The sequence below is a fragment of the Canis lupus genome, chromosome 6, assembly GCF_048164855.1.
Source record: "Canis lupus baileyi chromosome 6, mCanLup2.hap1, whole genome shotgun sequence".
NCBI lineage: Eukaryota > Metazoa > Chordata > Mammalia > Carnivora > Canidae > Canis > Canis lupus.
Genome location: NC_132843.1, coordinates 15,593,662 through 15,618,336, shown reverse-complemented (window position 1 = coordinate 15,618,336; position 24,675 = coordinate 15,593,662). Strand labels below are relative to the sequence as shown.

At 45.1% G+C, this 24,675-nt stretch overlaps 2 long non-coding RNA genes across 4 annotated transcripts; one reads left to right on the top strand and one right to left on the bottom strand.

Moving 5' to 3' along the window:
• Window positions 1-7,184: 7,184 nt before the first annotated feature.
• Window positions 7,185-21,287, bottom strand: LOC140635057 (uncharacterized). Its single transcript, XR_012032403.1, has 3 exons — window positions 20,618-21,287; window positions 17,219-19,861; window positions 7,185-7,348 (listed from the first exon to the last, which is right to left on the bottom strand). It is a non-coding gene; the product is annotated as an uncharacterized lncRNA (long non-coding RNA).
• LOC140635056 (uncharacterized) lies at window positions 15,155-22,779 on the top strand. Of its 3 annotated transcripts, XR_012032401.1 has the most exons (5): window positions 15,155-15,262; window positions 17,735-17,987; window positions 19,670-19,836; window positions 19,961-20,210; window positions 20,440-22,779. It is a non-coding gene; the product is annotated as an uncharacterized lncRNA (long non-coding RNA). The 3 variants fall into 3 exon arrangements; XR_012032402.1 differs by lacking the exon at window positions 19,961-20,210 and having other exon boundaries at window positions 17,752-17,987; XR_012032400.1 differs by lacking the exon at window positions 19,961-20,210.
• The last annotated feature ends 1,896 nt before the right edge of the window (window positions 22,780-24,675 follow it).

Genomic DNA, 24,675 nt, shown 5'->3' with positions numbered 1-24,675 from the left:
ACGGACAATCAAAGATCATCATGGAATAACCTGGTGAACAATGAGACTTTAATAACTAACAGTCCTTCCCATTTGGAAATAACTTTATAGTTTACAAGATTCACATCTTTTTGTATCTTTCTGCATCATTACATTGAAGGCATGTCTCTTATAAGCTGAATATGGTTGGGCATATTCTCCAAAACAATCTGAGATTTCTTGTCTTTTAACTGAAGAATTTGCTGATACTTTGACTTATTTCTACTATCTTTTCCTGAGTTTTCTAATACCATATTTCTTGTATCTTTTTCTCCATGTTCCTGTGCTGTATGGCATCAAACTTGCTTTATTTTCTTTTGTTTTCTTCTACGGACCTGAATTTATAAACTGCATTTCTATTCTTTTAGAAATTACCATTTAAAAATGTTTAATATGGGCACATGAGAAAGTCAAAAGTCCCCATTGGCTCTCTCCTCTTCCCCAACAAGGGACGCTCACCTCTCCTGCCAGCCACAATATTATCAAATGTTTAAATTCCACTTTATTTTAACTCTTACCTCATTAGTATTATCATTACTGGTTTGGGGGGTTTGTTTGTTCTTACATCAATGCTTATTCATTTTACTTATATGCTTACCAATTTCTTTGTTTCCACTGGTTTCAATTTCCTTCCTACTGAAATATAGGAATACTCTGAAAACGGATTTTTAGATAAATCTATTTCTGAGTCTAAAGTTTTATTCCAAATACAAAAAATCTAAAGTTTTATTCCAAATACAACTGAAAAGCCCACTGAGAGTCAATAAAGAGTCCCCCTGCAAGTTAGTGCTACAGAGAAGAATCACAGGGTTACTCAAGACAAGTATCTGTTAATAGCCACATTCACTATTTTGTAATCAGGAAATAATGCTTTAAACATTTATTGATTTATTTAAGTACTTGGTTATTCTACATCAATGTTTTGTTGTGGTTTGGTTGTATTTTAGGAAAATAGTTAGTGATTTCAGGTTAGTATATAATGAATTAGATTTTTTTTCCCATTGATAAAATGGGAAATAGGCTTGGCAGTGTTTTCTATTTAGATGGTCTGATTTTCAGGAAGGAATTATTGGAAGTGGGCAGGGCATGTATATTTTTAAGTAGCTCTTTAAGGATTATAAGTTATTATCTTCAATGTCTTCATTCTACCTTTACTTCTGAATAACTTAACTGGATATTTATTCTAAGTTGACTGTTTTGCCTTCTATAATTTAATGACATTATTTCATCATCTTTTGGTATTATTTTTGAGAATTCTGTTCCCAATTGATTATCATTTCTTTGTAGGTCTGTCTTCTTCCTCCAGATTCTTTTAATGCTTTTGTTGGTTATATGGTGTTCTGTAGTGTTCATTATGATGTACTAGGTGTGAATCTATATTTATATTTTCTGCTCAGGACTCATTCATTCACTCAGTATGTATTTATTGTGCACCTACTACATGCCAGATCTAAGCATTAGGGATTAGCAAAGAGCAAATTAGACAAAGTTTCCATGTTCAAGAAGTTTACATACTGGTGGGATGAAATGAGAGTTAAACAATAATCCCACACAAATAAATTATGTCTGAGAGTGATAAATGCTTTGGAGAAAAATAAATTAATGTATGAAGAGTAGTGAGTTCTGGGAAAGCACTAAAGATAATCAGGAAGCCCTTTTTGGTAGGGCAACGTTTGAGGAAATACAGAAAAAATAAGGACACTAACTAAGTAAATATCTCAGGAAAAGAGCATTATGATGGAGGATCTAGCATGTGTAGGAGTCCTGAAGTCAGAACATGCTTACTGTGGTTGAAGAATAGCACAGAGACCAATGTGGCTGGACATGAGAAGTAAGAGACAGAATGGTAGTGGATCAGATCAAACAATTTAGGGAGTGGGTAATACACTTTGGAACTTTGGAAAGACTTTGGAACTTTGGAAAGACTCTGGGAAACCAGTAGAGTCTTACACAATGGAGTATGACATAGCCTAGAAGGCTCAGTCTATCTGCTATGTAGAGAACAGACATTTTTTTTTTTATGGAGGGAAGCAAGTGTAGATGCAAGATGACCAATAAGCAAGCCAGTGAAGTGGTCCACCAGAAAGGTGATGGAGATTTGACCACAGCAATAATATAGGAGATGTTGGGAAGTGGCCAAATTCTGCATATATTTGGAGGGTAGAACTGATAGTATTTCCTGAATTGGATGTGGGGTGTGATGTGATAAAAAGAGAAGATACAAGTTATCATATAAAATTTTGAAACAATTTGTGAACTAAGTAATTGAAAGAATAGAATAGTCATTTTCTAAGATGGAAAATTTTCCAAAAAAGAGAAAATTTTCAAGAAGAACAGCTGGCAGGCGGAGTAGGGGAAATCAGGAGTTTCCTTTTGTGTATACTAAGTTTGAGATGTCTATTAGACCTCCAGGTGCAAATATAGTATAGGAAGTTTTAGGAATCTGAAGTTCAGAGAAGAGGTCTAAACTGGAAATGTCAATGTGAGAGTTGCTACATTTTCTATGTACAGCTAATGTGATGGGAATGAGGTTGCGCTAGAGAACAGAGGAGACTAAGGCTTCAAAGACTTGGTCATTTAAGGTTGAGAAATGGAAAGAAAGCAGTAGGGGAGATTGGGGAGAAACAGCCAGAGCAGAATGAGGAGACCCGAGAGAGAGAGTGGTGCTCTGAAAGCCAAGTGAAGATAGCATTTCAAGGAGGAGGGAGCAATGGGGAAAAACGGAGAACTTTTCCCTTAAGGTCAGGAACATGACGGGGATGTCCACTATCACCACTGTTGTTCAAGATAGTGCTAGAAGTCCTAGCCTCAGCAATCAGACAACAAAAAGAAATAAAAGGCATCCAAATTGGCAAAGAAGAAGTCAAACTCTTACTCTTCACAGATTACATGATACTCTATGTGGAAAACCCAAAAGATTCCACCTCAAAATTGCAGAACTCATACAGGAATTCAATAAAGTGGCAGGATATAAAATCAATGCACAGAAGTCAGTTGCATTTGTATACACTAACAATAAGACAGAAGAAAGAGAAATTAAGGAGTTGATCTCATTTATAATTGCACTAAAAACCATAAGGTTTTTCATTAGGTTTATTAAGAATAAACCTAATGAAAGAGGCAAAGGATCTGTGCATTAAAAAACTATAGAACACTCACGAAAGAAATTGAGGAAGACACAAAGAAATGGAGAAATGTTCTGTGCTCATGGATTGGAAGAACAAATATTGTTAAAATATGTATGCTACCCAGAGCAATCTATACATTCTGTGCAATCTCTATCAAAATACCATCAACTTTTTTCACAGAGCTGGAAAATAATCCTAAAATTTACGTGGACTTAGAAAAAGTCTCTAATAGCCAAAGGAATATTGAAAAAGAAAACCAAAGTTGGTGCATTATAATTCCAGACTTAAGCTATATTACAAAGCTGTAATCATCAAGATAGTATAGTACTGGCACAAAAACATAGATCAATGGAACAGAATAGAGAACCCAGAAATGGACCTTCAACTCTATAGTCAACTAATCTTTGACAAAGCAGGAAAGAATATCCAATGGAAAAAAAGACAGTCTCTTCAACAAATGGTATTGGAAAAATTAGACAACTGCATGCAGAAGAATGAAACTGGACCATTTTCTTATACCACACACAAAAATAGACTCAAAATGGATGAAAGACCTAAATGTGAAAGAGAAATCCATTAAAATCTTAGAGGAGAACATAGGCAGCAACCTCTGTGACCTTGGCCACAGCAACTTCTTGCTAGGCACATTTCCAAAGATAAGGGGAGCAAAGACAAAAATGAACTATTGGGAATTATCAAGATAAAAAACTTTTGTACAGCAAAGAAAACTGTTGACAACACCAAAAGACAACTGACAGAATGGGAGAAGATATTTGTAAATGGCCTATCAGATAAAGGGCTGGTATCCAAGATCTATAAAGAACTTAGCAAACTCAATACCCAAAGAACAAATAATCCAATCAAGAAATGGGCAGAAGACATGAACAGACATTCTTCCAAAGAAGACATTACAAATGGCCAACAGACACATGAAAAAATGCTCAACATCACTCGGCATCAAGGAAATACAAATCAAAACCACAATGAGATACCACCTCACGCCAGTCAGGATGGTTAAAGTGAACAAGTCAGGAAACAAAAGATATCGGTGAGGATGCGGAGAAAGAGGAAACTTCTTACTCTTTTGGTGGGAGTGTAAGCTGGTGAAGCCACTCTGGAAAACAGCATGGAGGTTCCTCAAAAAGTTGAAAATCAAGCTACCCTATAACCCTGCAATTACTAGGTATTTACTCCAAAGGTACAAATGTAGTAATCCGAAGGGGCACCTGCACCTCAATAGTTTATAGCAGCAATATCTACAATAGCCAAACTATGGAAAGAGCCCAGATGTCCATTGGCAGATGAATGGATAAAGAAGATGTGGTGTACCATTCAGCCATCAAAAAATGAAATCTTGCCATTTGCAGCAACTAGATGGATGGAACTAGATGGTATTATGCTAAATGAAATAAATCAATTAGAGAAAGATGATTATATGATCTTAAATATATTATTCCACTCATATGTGGAATTTAAGAAACAAAACAGAGGATCATATGGAAAGGGAGGGGAAAATAAAACAAAATGAAATCAGAGAGGGAGACAAACCATAAGAGATTCTCAATCATACAAAACAGAGGATTGATGGAGGGAGTGAGGGTAGGGGTGGGGGATGGGGTAACTGGGTGATGGACATTAAGGAGTGCCCATGAGGTAATGAGCACTGGGTATTATATAAGACTGATGAATTACTGAACTCCATCTCTGAAACTAATAATACACTATATGTTAATTAATTGAATTTAAATTTAAAAAATTTTAAAAAGGAAGAGGGAACAATCATCTCTATCAAATACTTCTGATTGTGCATAATGAGGATGGAGAATGCGCCATTGGAGCTAACAATGTGGAAATCATGTTTTACCGCCCTATGGAAAAATGGGGATGAAATCCAGATTAGGGGGGCTTTGAGGAAATCTAGGAGGAGAGAGACTATAGATGAAGAATACAGGCAGCTCTTGAAATGAGTGTTGCTGTGAGAAGAGAAATGGAGTAGCATCTGAAGGAGGGTATGGGACAAGGAAATTTGTTTTATTTTACTAGGACATGTTATTAAATATGTGTGTTTGCTGATGGTAACATAACAGAAAGGAGGAAATTGCTCAAGGGAGATTGTGCTGCTTCATTCTGAGGACTCACATTTTTCTCCAATTCAAGAAAATGTTCAGCTTCTCTGTGTCCAAATATCGTATCTCCTTGATTCCCTGAATACCTTGTAACTGGATATATATTGGTTCTCCTTAGTCTATTATCCACACTACCGACTTTCTCTTCGAATTTCCATTTCCTCATCTCTCTGTACTATATTCTGGGTGATTTCCTGAGCTCGACCTTTGGCCAAATAATTCTCCTTTCAGCTATAACGAATTTGTTCTTTGACTTATCTATTGAATTCTAAATTTCAGTATTCTTCATTTTTACAATTTCTTTTTTTTTCCTTCTTCAAATATGCTTATTCTTTTCTTACAGGGTCATTTTCTTATCTCATTATTTCTATAATTTGTTTCTATTCATCTTAAACATTTCTATTTTCTGTCTCTTTCAGATTGTTCTGTCTTCTCACATCCTTGGGAGCCAGTATTCTCACTTGTCACATCTGGTGACTCTATGTCGTGGTGGCCTTGTTCCTTATGGAGTTTGGCATATTTTTTTAGCGTATCTTCAGCAAAAGTTGTTTTTCGGTTGGAATCCCAATGACCCTTCCTTGTGCAAGGGTCCCCCTGGAGAAGCTGTTAAAGCTTTGCTTCTATAAAACCCTAGTTTTCAGTCTGACCTCGAAATATTGCTTTTACAATCCCCCTTTCAAAGGCCAGTGACCGTTTGGGTGTCCCAGACCAAAAGCCTCAGTCTCAACCCTTGAGATCATGCCTCGTCACCACCTGAGCATTCAAACTACTCGTACCCAGCCTCTGAGACCCACTGCCCACATACCCTTCTGCCCAACATCGTCTCAGCACCGGCTCTAGTGGTCCCCTTTGGGTTTGAGCTCCTTTTTTTTTGTTTGTTTTTGAAACTCAAGACTTCCCCTTTCCTTCCAATTTAACTACATATTTTAAGATGCTTTCTGGACACTTTTTAATCTAACATTTTTATGTAATTGCAACCAGAGAAATGTCGGCTTAGGGTCACCCTCCCAAATACGGTAAACTCAGAGGTCCAGTTGAAAACACTGGTCCCAGAACACTTTGACTAAACTCAGAATTGAAGTTGGCCCTCTAATGCTTCTCAACCCAGGAAACAACCACTCATTTGTCAGTGCTGGTGTGGGAAAGAAGTTTGTTGTTTTTTTTTTTCTATCCCTGTGATTCTATTAAAAAAAAAAAAAAAAGCAATTCCCGCCCCCCCCTCCCCCGGTAATTAAGGAAAGATTCATTAGCAAATCTCCATAGATCCATAGAAAGAATTCCTGCTTCCCAGCCTTTACCTGTTATCCTCTAAAACTAGAGAAGTCTTTAAATGAGGTTCAAAAAATAATAGCAACAAATGAAATGAACTGCCTCCTGTGCAGACACTCTGTTGACCAGGCTGTTTGCTGCCTTCAGTGCTGTTTGTGAAAAAGAAAATTAATTTCTGTCTTGGAAATATGGAGGAGGAGGGTGTTTGTTTTAGCTAGGAAAAAGCATCTTTTTAAACATTTGGGGCATAAAAACTAATTTGTGGATTTTCTTTTCATTTTGAATAGATGGCTCTTGATACACTAAAAAAAAAACTTATATTAGGTTAAGAAATCACAACACATAAATATTTTAATATATACTTAATAATACTCATGTATTTTTAACAGCCAAAGTAAAAAAGATATATAGAAATTATTTCACTAATCCTCTGTTTATCAAGTTGTTGGTGCTTGTAAACAGAAATTCCACTTTGCAGCATAGATAATCCCATCCTATTGTTTTAATGTATTTCCAATTTTACTTATAACAAGTTTACTGAAAGTGGAAATGTCATTATGAGGTAAACCATTATGTTGAACGAGGTAATAATCAATGTGCAAAACAAAAACACTATTTAATTATTTTGATTTAATTACTTCAAACTCCTCTTGTCCGTGGATTGTTCAAGTCCCTCTGTCCTACAGCTGTCCCCCATACTTCCAGCCTCTCTTGGGGCTGTAGTGGAATCAAGGTATCTCAAAATCCTCAAAACAGTACAAAAAATCATAAGATGAGTGGCACAGACCTCATATTCCTTTTTGTCATCTGGAACCCAAACAAGAGAAAGGTAAAATTACTGTCTAGCTTCAGAATGAACTACAAAGCTGCTCTACACCATTCACACCACTCCACTCTCTGTATACAGAGATGTACATGGACTACATTATATATATACATATACATACCTATGTGTGTATACATGCAATTTTATAATGTCATTTGACCAATATTTGGGCCTTAGGGACACACACCTAATTTTAAAATATAAAGCAATAATAAAGTATTTGATTCAATCCAAAAAAAATTTTATCTCTACCCATGTATTTCAAGAATGCATGAATTCCATGTATAGAAAGAGGTTTGTGACACGAAACATAGTAAAAAGATAGGCAGTCCATTTGGGAAGATGGTTAAACACACAGGCTTCGGATGCCAAATCTGTCTTGGCCACTCACAAGCTGTATAATCTATATAACCCTCGATAAACATCGATCTCTGGGTTTTCCCAGAAAATGGAGAAATACTACCTCTCAGAATTGTAACAATTAAGATTGTTTTGTTTTGTTTTTAAAGATTTTATTCATTTATTCATGAGAGACACACAGAGAGAGGCAGAGACATAGGCAGAGCACAAGCAGGCTCCCCACAGGGCCCGATGCAGGACTCCATCCCAGGACTCCAGGATCACGACCTGAGCCAAAGGCAGACGCTCAACCGCTGAGCCACCCAGGTGTCCCAAGATTGTATATTTAAAGCAATTAGTCCAATGTCCGACACATAGCAAGAACTTTAAAAGTTAGTTACTGTCATCCCTCCCGACTCTATCTTATTATTTGATTTTCTCCCAGGAACAAGTAACACTATGTTTTTAAAGCTATACTGAAAATGTAAAGCAAAACCATGGCCTCATTTTTAAAAAAATGTTACTTCTGTGCATTTGAAGGAAATACTTGCATTAACCCTTGGATTCTAGCTAGATGTCTTTGGACCTCATATTAAGATGCTTGTTGTTGGCAGCCCCGGTGGCGCAGCGGTTTAGTGCTGCGCCACAGCCTGGGGTGTGATCCTGGAGACCTGGGATCGAGTCCCACATTGGGCTTCCTGCATGGAGCCTGCTTTTCCCTCTGCCTGTGTCTCTGCCTCTCTCTTGCTCTCTTTGAATGAATAGATAAATAAATCTTTAAAAAAAAAAAAAGATGCTTGTTGTTATCAGGTATTGGAGGTGGGTAATAATTCCTGCTCCAAAGAAACAGATAACACTTCATTTGAATATGACTATTCCAGTTACTTGAAAAAATGAGATTTGTGACCAGGACATAAATATATCTATATTTACATTCAGCTCATCTATATAATACATGTAGACTTTTAAAATTTTTCTCTTGTTTGCTTTCCATAAATGAGATCCTATGAAACACACTATCCACAATTGCTTGCATTTTGTCTGATCGATACTTCATGGAAATCCCTTCAATTTAACTGGTCTAACTCCATTTCATTCTCATTAATGGCTACACAATATTTTATTACTGGGACAATCACTTTGTCATCAGGTTATTGTTGTTTTGCTCTGCAATGTTGGTGTTTGGGTTTTGTTTTTTTTTTTTTCTGTTTTGCTACTATGAATAATCTCTCAATATGTTTTCCAGATATCCCATTCCTGGGAATCTATCTCATACAAATAAAAGCACCAGTCCCTGAAAGGAAGTTCAGTGTCAGAGAGTGCATGAATTTTAAATTGCAGTAGAATCTACTAGGTAGCCTTCCAAAAAATCTTAAATGATTCACATTTCTATCAACACAAAAATGCAAAAAAAAGAACTTTAAGGGATTTGGAGTGAGCACCAACCCCATCCACAACAGAGAGGGGGGAAAAGGAAATGAAAGTCCAAGAAAAAGAGAATAATTAAGCCTATTATGGATGAGTTGAAATTCAACAGAACACATATGATATTAAAGATTTTATCTATATAATCTTTAGGATCCCTGGGTGGCTCAGCGGTTCAGCACTGCCTTCGGCCCAGGGCATGACCCTGGAGACCCAGGATCGAGTCCCATCCCACGTCAGGCTCCCTGCATGGAGCCTGTTTCTCCCTCTGCCTGTGTCTCTGCCTCTCTCTGTGTGTGTCTCTCATGAATAAATAAATAAAATCTTCAAAAAAAATTATAACTATGAAGACTACAAATGTATGAAAAATAGTGTAAAAATCATAAATAAGGTCATGAAAATGTGTGTAAAAATGTCCTCTGTATGCTATAATGTCCCATCTAATGTAAAATGTTATTACAGGATGAAAAAAGTAGAACTCAAAATTATACTTCTTTACTATTACGAACCATGTAAAACATGTTTAGGTATAAATAGTTAGAAATACAGTTCCATTGGGGATGTGTTTTAAATAAAATTTAATTAAAATTATTTAAATGAAAACGTCTTTTTAAAACTATTAACTTCAAGAAAATACATCAAATATATATATGTAAAATATCAAATATATCAAAATGGTAATAGTGGTTCTCTGTGGGTATTTTTCCTTCCTTTTACTTGCCTATGTTTTCTCTCTTGGGATTGATTATTTGAAAATTTATTTTCCGTGTAAAGTATCTATTGCAGTAGAGAGTATCTACCCCATTTGGGGACTTAGTCAAAGTAAGTTGCTAATCTTTACCCACCATAGGAATCCTACACATTCTGATACGGCTCCTATCACTCATGGAGTGGCACCACTCTAGTAGAAAAAGAACTCATGGAGTGAATCAGTGGGGCACAACTGCTGGTTTTTCTCCAAACCAGGCTTCTCTCCTGGCACATGGCTACATATCTTCCTAGTGTGCACGATGGGTGAGTTGGGGTGAACCTGTGACCAAATCTAGCCAAAAGTAGCAGCAGTAGTAACTGTCTAGAGAGGGGCCCCCAATAGCCTTTCCACATGCAAAGTTTGGGCTCCTTTCATTTCTGCATGCTTGATGGAAGTGAGCCCCATGACCTTGAAGGCTTCACATTGATGGCAAGCCCCGACTCATCGGAGCCCCAGCATGGAAGAGCCTGCCCCATTCCCGCTGCTTAGAGAAGAACTGCAAGCTGATTGGAAAAACTCATTTTAGGTTTGATGTGAGCAAGTCATTAAGTTCTAATGGTGTTAAGCTATTGAGATGTGGGTGTTGGCAAGAGGAGAAGGAGGAGGAGGAGGAGGAGGAGGAGGAGAAGAAGAAGAAGGAGGAGGAGGAGGAGGAGGAGGAGGAGGAAGAGGAGGAAGAGGAGGAGAAGAAAGAAGAGAGGGAGGAGGAGGAGGAAGGCGGAAGAGGAAGAAGAGAAGGAGAAGAAAGAAAACAAAAATGAAACTTAAATAAAGGAAAAGAATAGAGATGTGGAATGACAACGGATTCAGTTTGAAAGTACAATAAAAGTCAGCTTTGAATAATTGGTTTTCTACAGCTATTCCACATCAGTGGTGTTTATATAAGAGTAGTTTCCTCCACGGTCTTTAGCAACTCATGAATCATGGTTCTTATCCTCACTTAGAGACAGCTATGGGGACGAGCGAAATGAACATGTGGCGGGAGGGAACCAACCTGAACTCTCCTCTCCCTGGACGTTCCCACAGGCCCACATGCTCCTGGCTCGCCCTCCATCCTCTCCAGGAGAGCTCTGGGGACATGTGGAAAGTATCTCCCAGGTGTGAGGAGACCATCCCACTATCTGAACTCCACCCCAATATTCAGACCTTACTAGAAGCCCCATCATTTTGAGCCACATCTCACATTAAGTAGACGACAAAGCTGAGCAGCCTGCGCTGCGTGACCACGGTGGAGACGCGTCGAGGTGGCGCTCAGAAGGCCTGGGTCCCAGGCCCAATGTGTAAACAACTCGGAGGCTTGGACAGAGCCCCTGATCGCCCTCTGACTGTTTTTTCATCTGTAGAACAGACGTCAAGGAGGATTATGGGCCACTTACCCCACGGAGCTGTTGCGAATGGCAAAGTGAGATCATAGGCTTAAATAAGATGCAAGGTATTGTATTTATTTCTAGAACTGGCAGAAATACAAAACTCACTGACTTCCTAGCATCGAGGAAGTTGCCTGAATACTGTTTCATATGGACTTTTATCTCAAGGACTTTGAAGGTCCTTCAAACGGTTTCTTGCCATGCCTCCGTGAGCCTGCCCATGGTCCGTCTAGGGAACGATGAGGGGTTAAAGATGAATCCAGGACCCCTGCTGGAAACAATCACAAATTCCGATACTTACTTCATAAATCCACCACTCCACTGACTGGAATACGCACTAGTTGTTATATTAAGGAGTCTTCTGTGAAGTATTTCCTGTTCGTATTTAATGTTCAGGAAACTTCAGACATTTATCAGAGGGCATTTTCAGCATCCGAATGGCACATCCCTTTCCTCGGATCGTCTGGTTGCTGTTATATGTGGTTCGTCTCTGTCATGTTCTTTGCCTCTACTTTAACACAATGTCCCCGAGTCCTAAAAATGTTCAGCTCACCAATGTCACAGAGGGGCCAGATTTGCAAGGATGCTTGCAGGGGAATGCAGGAAGTTCAAATTTGGCTGTGCTATTAAGCGCATGTAGAGGAACCCCGGTTCATGGTCACATTCAGCACAGCTGCTTGATATATTAACTTGCATCCAGAAGTCGAAAATTTCACGTGTAGCCGCTTTCTGTTTCCACTTTCCAAGGAAGCAGTCAGATCTCTCTACAACTGCACAACTGGCTTGCCGTGGTGAGGCCGGCTAGCGAACTCTCTCTGTCATTCAAAGACTAGAACAGAGTGCTTTACCCCTGAGCATCCTTGAGGCTCTGACAGGTAGACCAGAAGACACGTGAGCTTGCGCATGGAAGAGTTCTCCTCTGTGGCTCGCACGTTCCACGCGGGATGGTCAGACACTGAATTTGAGATCGATTCACTCAAGGCCTATCTTCATGAGAATTATTGCATAATGGTCATAAAGTAGAGCCACCTGCTGCTTTCTCGGGGGATTGCCAACGAGTACAACTTAATACCTACATTTGGTCCTACTCTGTGATAATTAAAACTAAGAAGACTCCAACATTCCAAGAAAGTTGAAAGATAACAAAGAGAGAGAGGGAGAGAGAAAGAGCAGGCCAGCATGTCTCAGACTGGTTGAGTCTACAAATCCTGACTGTGACCTTGCCTGACTGAAGGTCACAATCATACACATCGAAGAGGTGGCTGTGTGTGGCTTGGATACAGATGAACCAATGTTCAGCTATTTTGGGAAGGCAGTAGGCAATAAATGGCTGAGAACACAGAAACTGAAGCCAGACTTCCTGAGTTTAAGTAAAGGCTCTGTCCCTAATTCTCAGAATGACCTTCACAGCGAGTGATTTATGTTCCATGACTCAGTTTCCTCATCTGTAAAATAAGCATCATAAGCATGCTTATTTCACGGAGGATTAAACAAATGAATATGAAGTGCTTAGAACAGTGGTTGGCACTCATTGACTCTGCATTTTCAGGGCTACCATGGCAACTACAGCCACTTTATATGCATTTAACCACAGAAAAGGTTTCATTTCTTGCTACTCATCCTAAGGACTTCTCAGTCCCCCCCCCCCCCCACCAAAATACACACACACAAACATGCACGCTCGTACAAGAACCTAAGTCGGGATGCCGATAAAAAAGCCCAGGCTCAGAAATAAGGCAGTTCTGGGCAGCCCGGGTGGCTCAGTGGTTTAGCGCTGCCTTCAGCCCAGGGCGTGATCCTGGAGACCCAGGATCGAGTCCCACATCGGGTTCCCTGCGTGGAGCCTGCTTCTCCCTCTGCCTGTGTCTCTGCCTCTCTCTCTCACTCTGTGTCTCTCATGAATAAATAAATAAATAAATCTTTATTAAAAAAAAAAAAGAAATAGGCAGTTCTGCATTCAAACATCAGCTCTCATCTCAGCTTCTTAGAGCCTCCACTGTCCCTTCCTCAAGCTGGGGGTGATACTGCCCACCTACCTCGAGGGCAGGGGTGACGATTTAGTGTCTAGCTCATACTGAGTGCCCGCCTTAAAGATAGAACTACTCATAATCAGATATTTAATAGATCTTTTCTCATTTCTTCACTCACTGTACCCCAGACTTTTCAATAGGAAATCACACGGGAGGCAGATAAACGTAGAACTTGAAAGCACTGGCCCTAAACTCCTCTCTGTTTCCTTGCTGTGTGGCCCTGGGCAAGTGACAGCCTCCCTCCGACGACTTCATTTCCTCATCTATGAACTTGAAACAATAGGAACCCAGCTCCCCCAAGTCTTGTGAGGAGATTAAGTGAGATCATGTATGTTAAGCACTTGGCACAGGGCTTGGCACTAATGTTAGCGGTTATATTACTGTTACAGCCAATGCCCTTATTTTTGTGGCTGAGCAAGAAGCAGAGGGCAACTGCTTTGAGCAACCGTTGAGTGCTGAGGAAAATCCTCACTTCCTTTTCACTTCTTAACCTTGCCCAGTCCCCGGCATTGCCCAGGGGGCAGTTGGAATGACCTGCTTCGTGTTCCAAACCTTTGCCTTGCGCACATCTTACTCCATGCGGCCCTTCTGCAGCGCGCTGACCGTGTTCGGTCCCCCTCCTTCTGATTTGTAGGACATCAGGAGGAAAACACTGTGCGATGCTTAGGTAAGGATATCACGGTTTCCTTCTAAATCTAATGCAACAGGAAAGATAATACAATGTTTCATGCTGGCTGGTTGTGGGTTCCAGGCCATAAAAGCAACACCATGTACCCCTTGCCTTTGAAGAAAAGGAACTGTTAAACACAAAGCGGAAAGAATCTTTGGGATAACTTTATCGCTCGGATCAGCCTGTTAGTCTAGCGTGGTCTAATCCTTTCCCGGACTCAGGCACCCTAAGCGTTCCTTGGTTAACCCTCACCAGTTCCGCTTGTCTCCAGTTGGGGCGACATGTTCTCATACAGAATGTGAAGGATACACGATCACCTCGTGCAAAGGACCAAAAGAACATCGTGATGTCTGTTCCAGCCGCGTCCCCGTGTTTTCGTTTCCAGCAAATACCAAAGCCTTCCATCTTTCACCAGCTTGTGTGTGGGGAGGGATGAACAAAATGTTCTGACGGGAGAGCTTGTTTCAAAATTTCTACCAGGGAAGCAACTTGAGGGATTTAGCAGGAGAAACTGTGGGTGTGTGATTCTGGTCATGCTTAAGGAACTTGGACACCAGAGTCAGCGAGGGGGGAGGGGCGGGGAGTTAGGGCAGAGATAACTTGGCAGTGAAACAAAAGCAAACCAACAAAAACACCACGACCTGAAAGGGGAACTGGGGAGGCTGGCGGAGAAAGGGGGCATCACATTGACAACTTGGCCAGAAATCTGGACACTGTAAGAGACAATTTAGTACTGGGTCATGCCCCGGGCTGAATTTATTGCTTCTTCCCTTGTTAACTCGCCTCATGTTTAAAGTCAAAACCGCCATGGGCTCCAAGGGGTTTTATCTTTGTCATTTGTATGATCTGCCTCAAAATACATACCCTGGAAGGCGTCTCCTCCCGCTTTGGGGTCTCTTACCCCAAGCGAGGAGGACGGCACCCCCCACCCCCACCCCCACCCCCACCCGAGCGAAGAAAGCGGAGATAATGCTTTCATGGATGATGAAACCCGTGTCTGAAAGTCAGTGGGTTTGCAAGTTGGTTGCGAAGGAGGCGGGCGCTCCGCGGAAGGAGCGGGGCGGGGAGGCGGGAGGGAGGGCGGGTGCGCGGGGCCGGCGCGGGGCCCCCGGCGGCGGGGAGGGAGCGAGGGAGGGAGGGAGCCGCGGAGCCCCGGCGGCCGCGCAGCGCAGCGCAGCGCAGCGGCCCGGCCCCCGCCCCCGTCCCGCCCCCGCCCCCGCCGAGGCCCGGGGGTGGGAGGCCTCCGCTCCCCCCTGGCGCCCGGGAGGTGGAGGAGGGCTCCTGAACACGCAGCCACGTGTAGCCAGCTCCAGGTGAGCCGGGAAGATTGCCTCCCGAGCTCAAGCTGTCCCAGAGGAGGTGCTCAAGCATCCGGCCCGGACGTCGATCCCCGTTGGGTGCAGGAGCAAGAGGCGCGCCCCGCCCTCCGCGTGCGGGAGGCCGGGCGCCGGGGTCCGCCTGGAACCCCGCGGGCCGGGCCGGGGCGGGGCGGGGCGGGGGGCTCGGGCGTCCTCGGGCGTCCTCGGGCGTCCTCGGGCGCGGGCAGGCCGCAGGCGGGAGGGAAGCGGGGGACGCACGACGCGTCGGCTCCCGAGGCTAACGATGTTTACACAGACGGAGCGCCGGTGGCCCGGGCCCAACATTCCGCGCACGGCGCAGGGGAGAGGAGGTGGGGGCGCGGCCCCGGCCGCCCCTCCCCCGCCGCCTTCCTGCAGCCGCAACCTGGACTTGACCCCCGCGAGCCTGGCGCGGCGCGACCGGGGCCGCCCCGCCGGAGCCGGGCGCTGGGACGGGCCGCCCTGGCCGGCGTCGCGGCGCGCTCTCCCGGCCCAGCGCCGCCAGGTGGCGGGAGCCCGGGCCGCTCGCACGCGGAGCCCTTCCGCGGGCCGCGCGCCCCGGGGTGGGGGAGGGGGCGAGGAGGTGCAGGAACGGGGGCCCGGCCCCAGGCGTAGAGCTCGCGAAGGAGGGGCCGTCGAGAGCCGGGTCCGGAGCCGAGACGCCGAGGGCTGCGAGCCCGGGGTGGGGGTGGGGGTGGGGTGGGGGGCGCTCGGCCGGCTCGGTGACTCGGGCCAGTGGCTCCGGCTCTCTGGGCCTCCGGTCCCCCCGCCCCGCCCCCCAAAGCCAGGGCTTGCGGCTCGGGCTTTTCCACGGTCCCTTCGGGCCCTGACATTCCGACTTGTCTCCTGCGCATCAGGACTCCTGGCAAAAAATTACTCCAGGACTAGGAGTTAGCGAAAGCACAGCTCTCGAGAGACAAAAGCAAACAAACAGAAAGTCTCAATAACCCCCAAACGCTAGAACCTAGTGCGTTTTAACTCTATTACTCTGTAGAGATTATTTATTTCTTTAGTAACAAAGGTAATTGATTAGAGTTAGGGCCGAAAAAAAAAAAAAAAAACGTGCTTGGGTCATTTGTCTTAAGGAGGAAACATAAGTCTATAAATCCTCCAGACCCGAAGAAAGAAAACTCTCTATTCCCAAAATCGGCAGATCTTCCAAACAAGTCCTCTTTTCTCTGTCTAAATCTTTGCTCTTAGCCACCTAAACTCGGTGGCTTTCTTTTCCTGAGATTCATATAATCTTTAAAGAAAGGGAGAAAAGAAAGCCCCATTCTGCAGCATGGCCTTGGAAAGCTGAGCCCAGAAAGAAGGATATTGACATTTTATTTGGAGAGGGTTATGAATCTGAAACAAAATGATCTTCCATCTCCTAAAAATACATGTAAAATAACTTATAAACTAGGTGTTACACAAATTCACAATATGATTCTTAGACTATCTCTGGTGGGAAAAGGAACATAGATCTTCTAGTTTACACCACACAGTGTACTACGGGTGATGATTCACAAGCTGGGTAATCTTTCCCCACCCCCTCCCAAACAATCTAATCAACAATAAGGAGTATTTTCTGACATTTATGGTTTGAAAAATGAGAGGGAAGGTGACTACTTCAAACTCTTGTTACCAAAACAAAGTAACAAGGTACTTGGTGTACATAAAGTATTGGACGTGCAAAAGCTCGTTCCAATTAGTGGCCTCCAGAGTAATCTTCCAAAATGCCAAAATGAAGTCTTCTCCACCCCCCATCCCCTTCTCCAATCAAGTTTCCTCTCCCACCTCTCTCCTGCCCTCCCCCAAGTGTTCCCTCCCCAGTCAGCCGCAGGGCCCTGGTCTGGGACAGGCAGGAGACCAAGACCAAACACTGGCCCCACCTCTCCCCCCAGCTTCCCAGGGACTGTCCTTGCAGTGGGGTGAGTTTGTTGTGCTGACCTTGTGAGCGAGTGACCCACACAGAAGGACACTGTGTGCGGTCACTGAGTTTCTGGCCTCATGTGTCCGGTGTTCCTATCAATGAGGCAGCCAGGGGGCGGGGAGAGAGGAAGCAGGGAAGGATGATTATGAGGACACACAGGACCAGAGACTGCAGCTGCTTCAGGGACAATGAATAATTGGGTTGTTTCCCTGATGTTTTAAAATGTTTTAAAATGAAGGTGGGCCTGGCATCCAGGACACACTCCCAACCTCTCTCACTTCCTCCCACACGTTCCAGTCTCCTCTCTCCAGAGACAGCTTTAATGCAAAGGACACTGACTCCAGAGCCCAATGCCCTGGGGTCTGAATCCCACTCCTGCTTACCCCCACCCCCACACACAGTTCCATCACCTACAAATGGGAATGAGGCTAGCTCACAGGAGTGCTGAGGTTTAAGTAAGCGAAGATATGCCAAACAGGCTCCGCACTGCATGTAGCCTTCTAAATATTTCCTCCTGTGATTGTTTTATTCAGGTCTCTTCTCCCTGCAGGGCTGCCTGCCTTACTTGCTGTGGCTTCACGCCATGCCGGGCAAGGATCACACCTTGTCTTGTCCAGAGAGCAAGGGAGTGTTACTAGCTTCGTGTTTGAAAAGATGTCAAGAAGAAACTAAGAAAGTGTAGAAGACTCAGAAAAACCCCCACTGGGGAGGCTGCCTTTTACTAACACCAACTCAGTAAACACCAGTTTGTACACCATTCCGTTTAAACTTGACAATGGCCCCAAGGTAAGTATTTTTACTCCATTTTACAAGGAGGAAATGAAAGCTAAAAGAGGTTGGTAACATTGCCGGTTGCACAGCTAGGACAGAGCACAGCAGTAGTAAATACCACTTACTGAGTAGCTGCGTTGCCTGTCTTTACTCATTAAATGTTCTCAACAACACTGTGAGATGGAAGCCATTCTTCTCCCCACTTTACAACTGAGGAACTGAGGCAGCATGGATAACTTCCTCGGCCAAAGCGCACACGCACAAAGTAGCAGAGCTGTGGTTGGAGTATAGCCTGGTTGACCACCCGCCCACGGCCCAACCGCAGCACACAGCCCCTGTGTCCATCTGCCTAGCGGTGATGGGAGAGCCCTGGCCACACACACACCCCCCCCCCCATTGCCAATGGCTGCTGTCACCCTCCAGAGGGTCCTTGAGAACTGCAGATCTATTAACAGCCCCATGAGAAACATGAAGCTTCCATATATCATTGCTCCGTACTTGAATTTTCAAGACAGAATGGATGTTGATTTTTCTTTGTTCTGGTTTTTGTTGTGGTTTCCAAGAATCATAATATAATTTCTCTGTATTGAGAAAGGATGACCTTTTTCTGTCCCTTGCAAGAGGTTTCTCCCTGGAAGATTTACCAATAGATCACCATCAATACTTTCCGTTGGGCCTGAGCTGGCTCGGATGTGGAAAGTGCCCAAGGCCCCACAGAGGGCCCACAATGCATCTTCCAGAAGACTCAGGAAGAAGTTCGTGGTAGCAGGCTGGCCAGGGGAGATGAGAGAGGCACAGTCAGAACAGGGCGCGGAGCCACAGTCCCTCACTACGCCTTCTGCGCCTTGACCTTCGGCTCTCTAAAGTACCTACAAAGACACTGCCAACGTAGGCTCCCTGTTGCTCTTCTGCAAAGACAGACATTTGGCTGTGTTTTTTCCCCCCTTTTCTCCAAATAGGCTCATATTTAGAAGTCATTTAAAGGATTAAAAGTGAAAGTTTCGCTCTTTCGCCTTCTCCAGGTATGCTTCTAGAACTGAAATAAGGAAACATTTTGGAAGGGAAACCCCACATCTCGCAGCTGGTAAAGGACAGACAGCAGGCTGTCCAGCCAGGTCTCCTAATGCAACGCTAGAGCTCTCCCCTTTGCACTTGACCAGCATGATGGCCTGTGGCGAGGGGCTCCCAGATGTAAGGAAGTGACAGCATGAGGGACTCGGGGCTGCCATAAGTAACTCATTTCCATTCCTATTACTGTAATTCAGCTCTTTAAAGATCAGCCTGCCCTTCTAGTAAAGGAACACACACACACACACACACACACACACATACACACACACCACTCTGATTTTCAGTGCAGAAGTTCCATGCCCAACAGCTAAAAGAGAAGGTTTTGAAATGGAGAGTGGGGCAGACAGAAGCCCTGGTTATTATAGTTAATTCAATTTAATGAAAGCCATAAAAGCAAAGCAGTTTTGCAGCGGGTGCTGACCATTCTGATTGCTCGGAGGACTCCTCGGAGTCCTGCTCTTAACGGATTGGCAGAGGCCCAAGTCCCTGCCATTACTCAGCCTCTGGCAAAGGGTCTCTTTACCTTGATCCACCCAGTTGCTCTTTTGTAAACTATTTCTCTCCTGTATTCTGTTGTTTTATTTATTTTTATTTTCTTAAAGATTTTATTTATTTATTCATGACAGACACAGAGACACAGAGAGAGGCAGAGACATAGGCTGAGGGAGAAGCAGGCTCCATGCAGGGAGCCCGACGTGGGACTCCATCCCGGGTCTCCAGGATCACACCCTGGGCTGAAGGCGGTGCTAAACTGCTGGGCCACCGGCGGTGCCCGTATTCTGTCCTTTTAAAGGTGATCACTGTGGTTCTCTTTCATCCTAGTAAGAATTGCACGTTTATTCCCTTTCCCCAGGAAACTCAAAAAGCAGAGTGAAATTTTTTTCTTGTCCCTTTCCTGTTCTCTCTCCACCTCCCAGTATGCTGTGCTTCTCTGCTCTCCATTCTCTTCCTGCCTCCCTTCAGGCCATCCAGCTGGCAGCTGGTCTGCACCTGTGCCACCAGGCCCTGCGCCTGGGCGTGCGGAGACGGCCCCTGCCCTCCGCTCGCTCTCAGCCTCAGTGTGTGGGGTGTGCTCAGGAGAACACAGGCAGGCTTGGACTGGACTGCAGGGGCACTGGGACAGGAGGGACCCCCAACCCTTGACTTTGCAGGCAGAAGGAATGTCAGGTAAGGAGGTGCAGAGGAGAGGAGTGTGTTAGAGTGCAAGGAACGTCTAGCGATGGCCTACCCTTGCTTGGCTGCCTTACAAATCTCTGTGTGGTCAGGCCACATCTTGGCCTCTTCTTTCTTTCTTTTTTTTTTTTCTTTCTTTTTTTTTTTTCTTCTTTCTTTCAATTTTTGGCTCTGTTTCTATCTTTCAACCATACAGAGTTTTTTTTTTTCTTTCTTGCCCCAGCCTTTACTCGTGCTGCCAGGAACATGCTTCTCACCTCCGCAGCCTCTGCTGGCTGACTCTTATCCTGTCCATTTACCCTGTGGGTCTCGGATGAAACGGATGAAACGTCCCTTCCTCGGGGAAGCATCCCTGACCTCCAGGTGGCAACCCGTTTACTCCCGCCTAAACCAACACTTACCACGCAGCATTGTTGTCATCTGTTTGCTCATGTTCCACCGGGGACCACAAGCTCTGTGCAGACAGGAATTCCATCCATATGATCTATCTGTGTCCCTCCAGGCCAGAAATGGCATTGGGCATACAGTAGGTGCTTTTCAGAGGCTTGCCGGGTACACTAAACACGGCTAGAAAAGAGGATACTGGGGCATAGTGACACGAAGTGAAAGCAAAGAGGTGAGCAGGAGCAGAGCGGAAGGATCCTCACGGGCCACCCTGAGGGGGACAGCACAGAGGCAAGATGGGGAGACCACGCGGGAAGAGAGAAGCACGTCAGGGAGAGCCCTCGTGGAGCAGAGTCGCTGAGTGACAGCACAAATGTCCCCAAGCCGCTCACTGGACCCACAGCCAGAGTTAGCTCACCCCCATTTGGATGGATTTCCTCAAAGGAGAGAGGAACCCCTCGCCGGCCAGAGCCAGCCTGAATTCTCTTGTGACAACAAGATAGCAGAGTCAGAGGGAGGTGGTTTACTACTCTGTGTTGGCACGTCCTTCAGCAGCATATGACTTGAGGAGTGTTTGAAACATCTCATTGTTTGAAACAAATGAGAAGCTTCTGGAGACCCATAACAAAGAGGCCAAGGCTGCCTCAAGGTTGGAACGGGCATCTCCCTCAGGGGCTTTCCCCTGGGTCAGGGGCTGCCCTCAGCTGCCAGAGCTCACTTCACCTGTGTGCGGGGAGTGCCTGGAAGTCCCAACCCCTCAGGGCAGCCCTTAGCCAGTTGCAGGAGAGCAGACACTCCATCCTCTGTCCTCAGAGACCCGCTGCAGGACTTGCGTGCGTCATATGCCGTCTTTGCTCAGCCTCCTTCCTTGGCTGTCCCACGCCTCAGGCCTGGTCAGAACTCACCTGCGCCGGAGTCCTCATCTCCAGGCTCCATCTGGGGAACACAGCCCATGGCAGTGGGCTAAACCTCACCGTGTTCCTAGACCTCAAGGCAGAAGCAAGTACTCTGCTGCAAGAGGTAAAAGCCCTGCGTGCCTTAACCCAGCTGTACTGCCATCAAAACCGTGGTCATCATGGGTAGAGGGGAGGGGTAACTGCGTGATGGGCATTAAGGAGGCACCTGAGGGAACAAGCACTGGTGTTATATGTAACTGATGAATCACCAAACTCTGCCCTGAAACTAATAATACACTACATGTTAAGTAACTTGAATTAAAAAAAAAAAAAAGTGATTATTGGAGGTGAGGACACACACTAAGAACAATTTCTAACCCAAATGGGGCATTTTCAACTAAACAGGAGATATTTTATTTTTCATATCCAAAACAGAGCCCACCCCCAGCCCCATGAATTCAAAGCCTGGTGCTTTCGAGCATTTGTCAGGTGTCACCGGAAGGCCTCACATTTGGCCGGGGAAGAAGATCACCACCTGCCTAAACCGAATGTGTCAGGGAAGGGACAGCCTGCGATACATTCACCTCTCCAAAAAACGTTGCAGTCTTTCAAAATTTTATGTGGAAAGAGAGAATTGTGTTTGGGGTGTGTCTATGTATATTCGGGGAAAGATAAAATTGGAAATGGTGAGTAATTCTAACTTCCTGTCACAGGTATTTATCAAAGGAAAAGTTTCAAAGTTTATGGGTGAAGAGGAGAAATCTTAAACTCTGTAGGTCTGCTTTTGGAAGTTGATAATGCTGGGAACACCCAAAATTGCTCACACGTTCTTCTTCCTAAGTTTTAACTTTGGTTTGTGGGGTGTTTTGGATTTTATTTATTTATTTAATGAGAGAGAGAGTGCACATGCAAGAGCAGGGGTGGAGGGAGAGAGAGAGAATCTTAAGCAGGCTCCATGCCCAGCACAGAGCCTGATGCGGGGCTTGGTCCCACGACCCTGAGACCATAACCTGAGACGAGATCAAGAGTCAGACACTTAACCAACTGAGCCACTCAGGTGCCCCAGCTTTACCTTAGGTTTAAGTTTGAATGTTTTATATCAAGATGCTTGCACATTAAAAGTAACAGGTTAATGAAAAAGTCAAAAACAAGGGTTTGAAAGAGGGAAGAGCAGAACTTTGCATTGTTGTCCCTTGAATGGGAAACAGAGATGTCTATGTATTTATTTAAGCCCTTAGGTTTAGGTGCAGGATGTGAACATTAAAATCATGTTTGAGTAATCATAATTTGTTCTTCAATCTGGCATTGGTCAAATCTAAGAAAGATTAGAAACAGCATTTGGAGATCATTAGGCCTTCTGCACGGCCAATCCAAGTCCTGCTATGTGCCCAGCCCCTCCGCAGCCGCCCAGCAGCCTGGCTCTGGGATTAGGGGAGCTCAGCAGCAGGTCATCCTTAAGCTGACTCGCCCAGGTCAGTATCTGGGGTTCTGCTTCATTCCAATGCCTGAAGCCCAGACAGTGGCATCCCATCCAATCCCTCTGGGTCAGTTCCCCTGGCTAATGAGCAGCTCCATGATTTACTGAATGCCAGCTTCATGCCAGGCAGTGGACAGGGGAACTTCTCAGCACAAGTGTCCCGCACTTGTATCATTAGCCCCTTAGTGCCTGTAACAGAGAAGTCCACTGAGTACCCTTTCCCATTCATGCGTACCCCTGCCTCTTTGCTCCGCCTCAGCCCTGACACAAACCTCAGCCCTTCCTCTGGTTATCCCCAAAGATATCTTCATACCAAATTATTCATGAGCTTAGTAACTTTGCTGGAGATTGAGCACCAAGAAGAGGAGGGAGAGTGATGCACAGTCCCCAGCCTCCCCCTGGCTCTCCCCAAGTAGAGTCTGTGTCTTGGGGCATCAGCATCATCCCCGAAACAGGGCATCACAGCTCTTCTGCAAAAACCAGTGCTCTCCCCAGGAGTAATTCTGGTGACGACATTTGAATACACCTGCCCTCACACTGTAGCATTCGGCGGGGCAAATCACAGTGGAGAGAGGCTAGCCGATTTGCTCAAGCTCACTCAGCCAACAAGATTCATGAGGGGAATCTGAGTGCAGGTCGTTCTGAAAGCCCCCACTCTCTAATATGTCAGGTTGCCTCTCCATGACTGAGTCACCTGCTGGCACCTCATCTCTTCCAAAGACAGGCCCTGCTGTGTGCCCTCCTTTTCCTCACAGGCTTAATGTCTTGCCCCTAATTCCATCCCAGCAGCTGGAGCCGGGTCCTGACTGCGGTCCCTAAGCCCCACCGCCTGGCACACGTACCTCCTGGCCTCCTGGGCCTCCTTCCTCTGCCCTCCCCTGCCCCTGCCCCCCACCCCCCGGCTTCCCTGCACTGAACCTTTCACTCTGTTGGATGGGGACCAACTGCTCGGCCTGCCACCACCCTCCCCATCTCACAGTCTCTGTTTTGTTGGGCTTTCTCTCATCACCCTTCACCGGACCTCTGACCACTGGGCCACCTCCTGTCCTGCTGGTGCCCGACGGCAGCTCCCACAGAACCTTCTGATAGTATTTGAAACTTTTCAGAAGACAGAGAATCTCTCCTCACTTCCTTTCCTGTCCCTCTTACAGGCAAAGAATGTCTGCCTCACAAGAATGATTCAATTCTCCGCTGTCCCTACTTGCCAGGGTACTCGAGGGAGGACCTTGAAGTCAGTGGTGTTTAATGGAGTGGCTGAGACATCTCTACCTCCCTTCTCCCCTCTTTTGCTCCATGTTGGCTGAGAAGGCAGCTGCCCTGGAAAAGATTTTTTGGCTGATCCATTTTCTCCCTGCTCCCTCAGACTTTCCCATGCAAAGCTAAAAATAGCAACTCATTGCTGTTGTCAAACTGAAAGACAGAATCCGATTCCCACCATCCGGGCAAAGACAGGGCAGTCCTGTACATGGTGTGGGCAGGTGCGGGGCCCCAGGCTCGGGGAGCATGAAGAAACTGGAAGGATCTCTCGGGTGGGGCTGGTATGCATTTAATGTCCAAAGGGATGGACAGCTATTGTCACAGGTATCAACTCGCAGTATTACAGTAGGAGTCAGGATTCTCAGACAGTCTGGCAACGGCTTGGGGCTTTCCAGAAGGCCTCATGTGGTCCGCCAACGCACATGTCCCTGGACGGCCAGCTGAG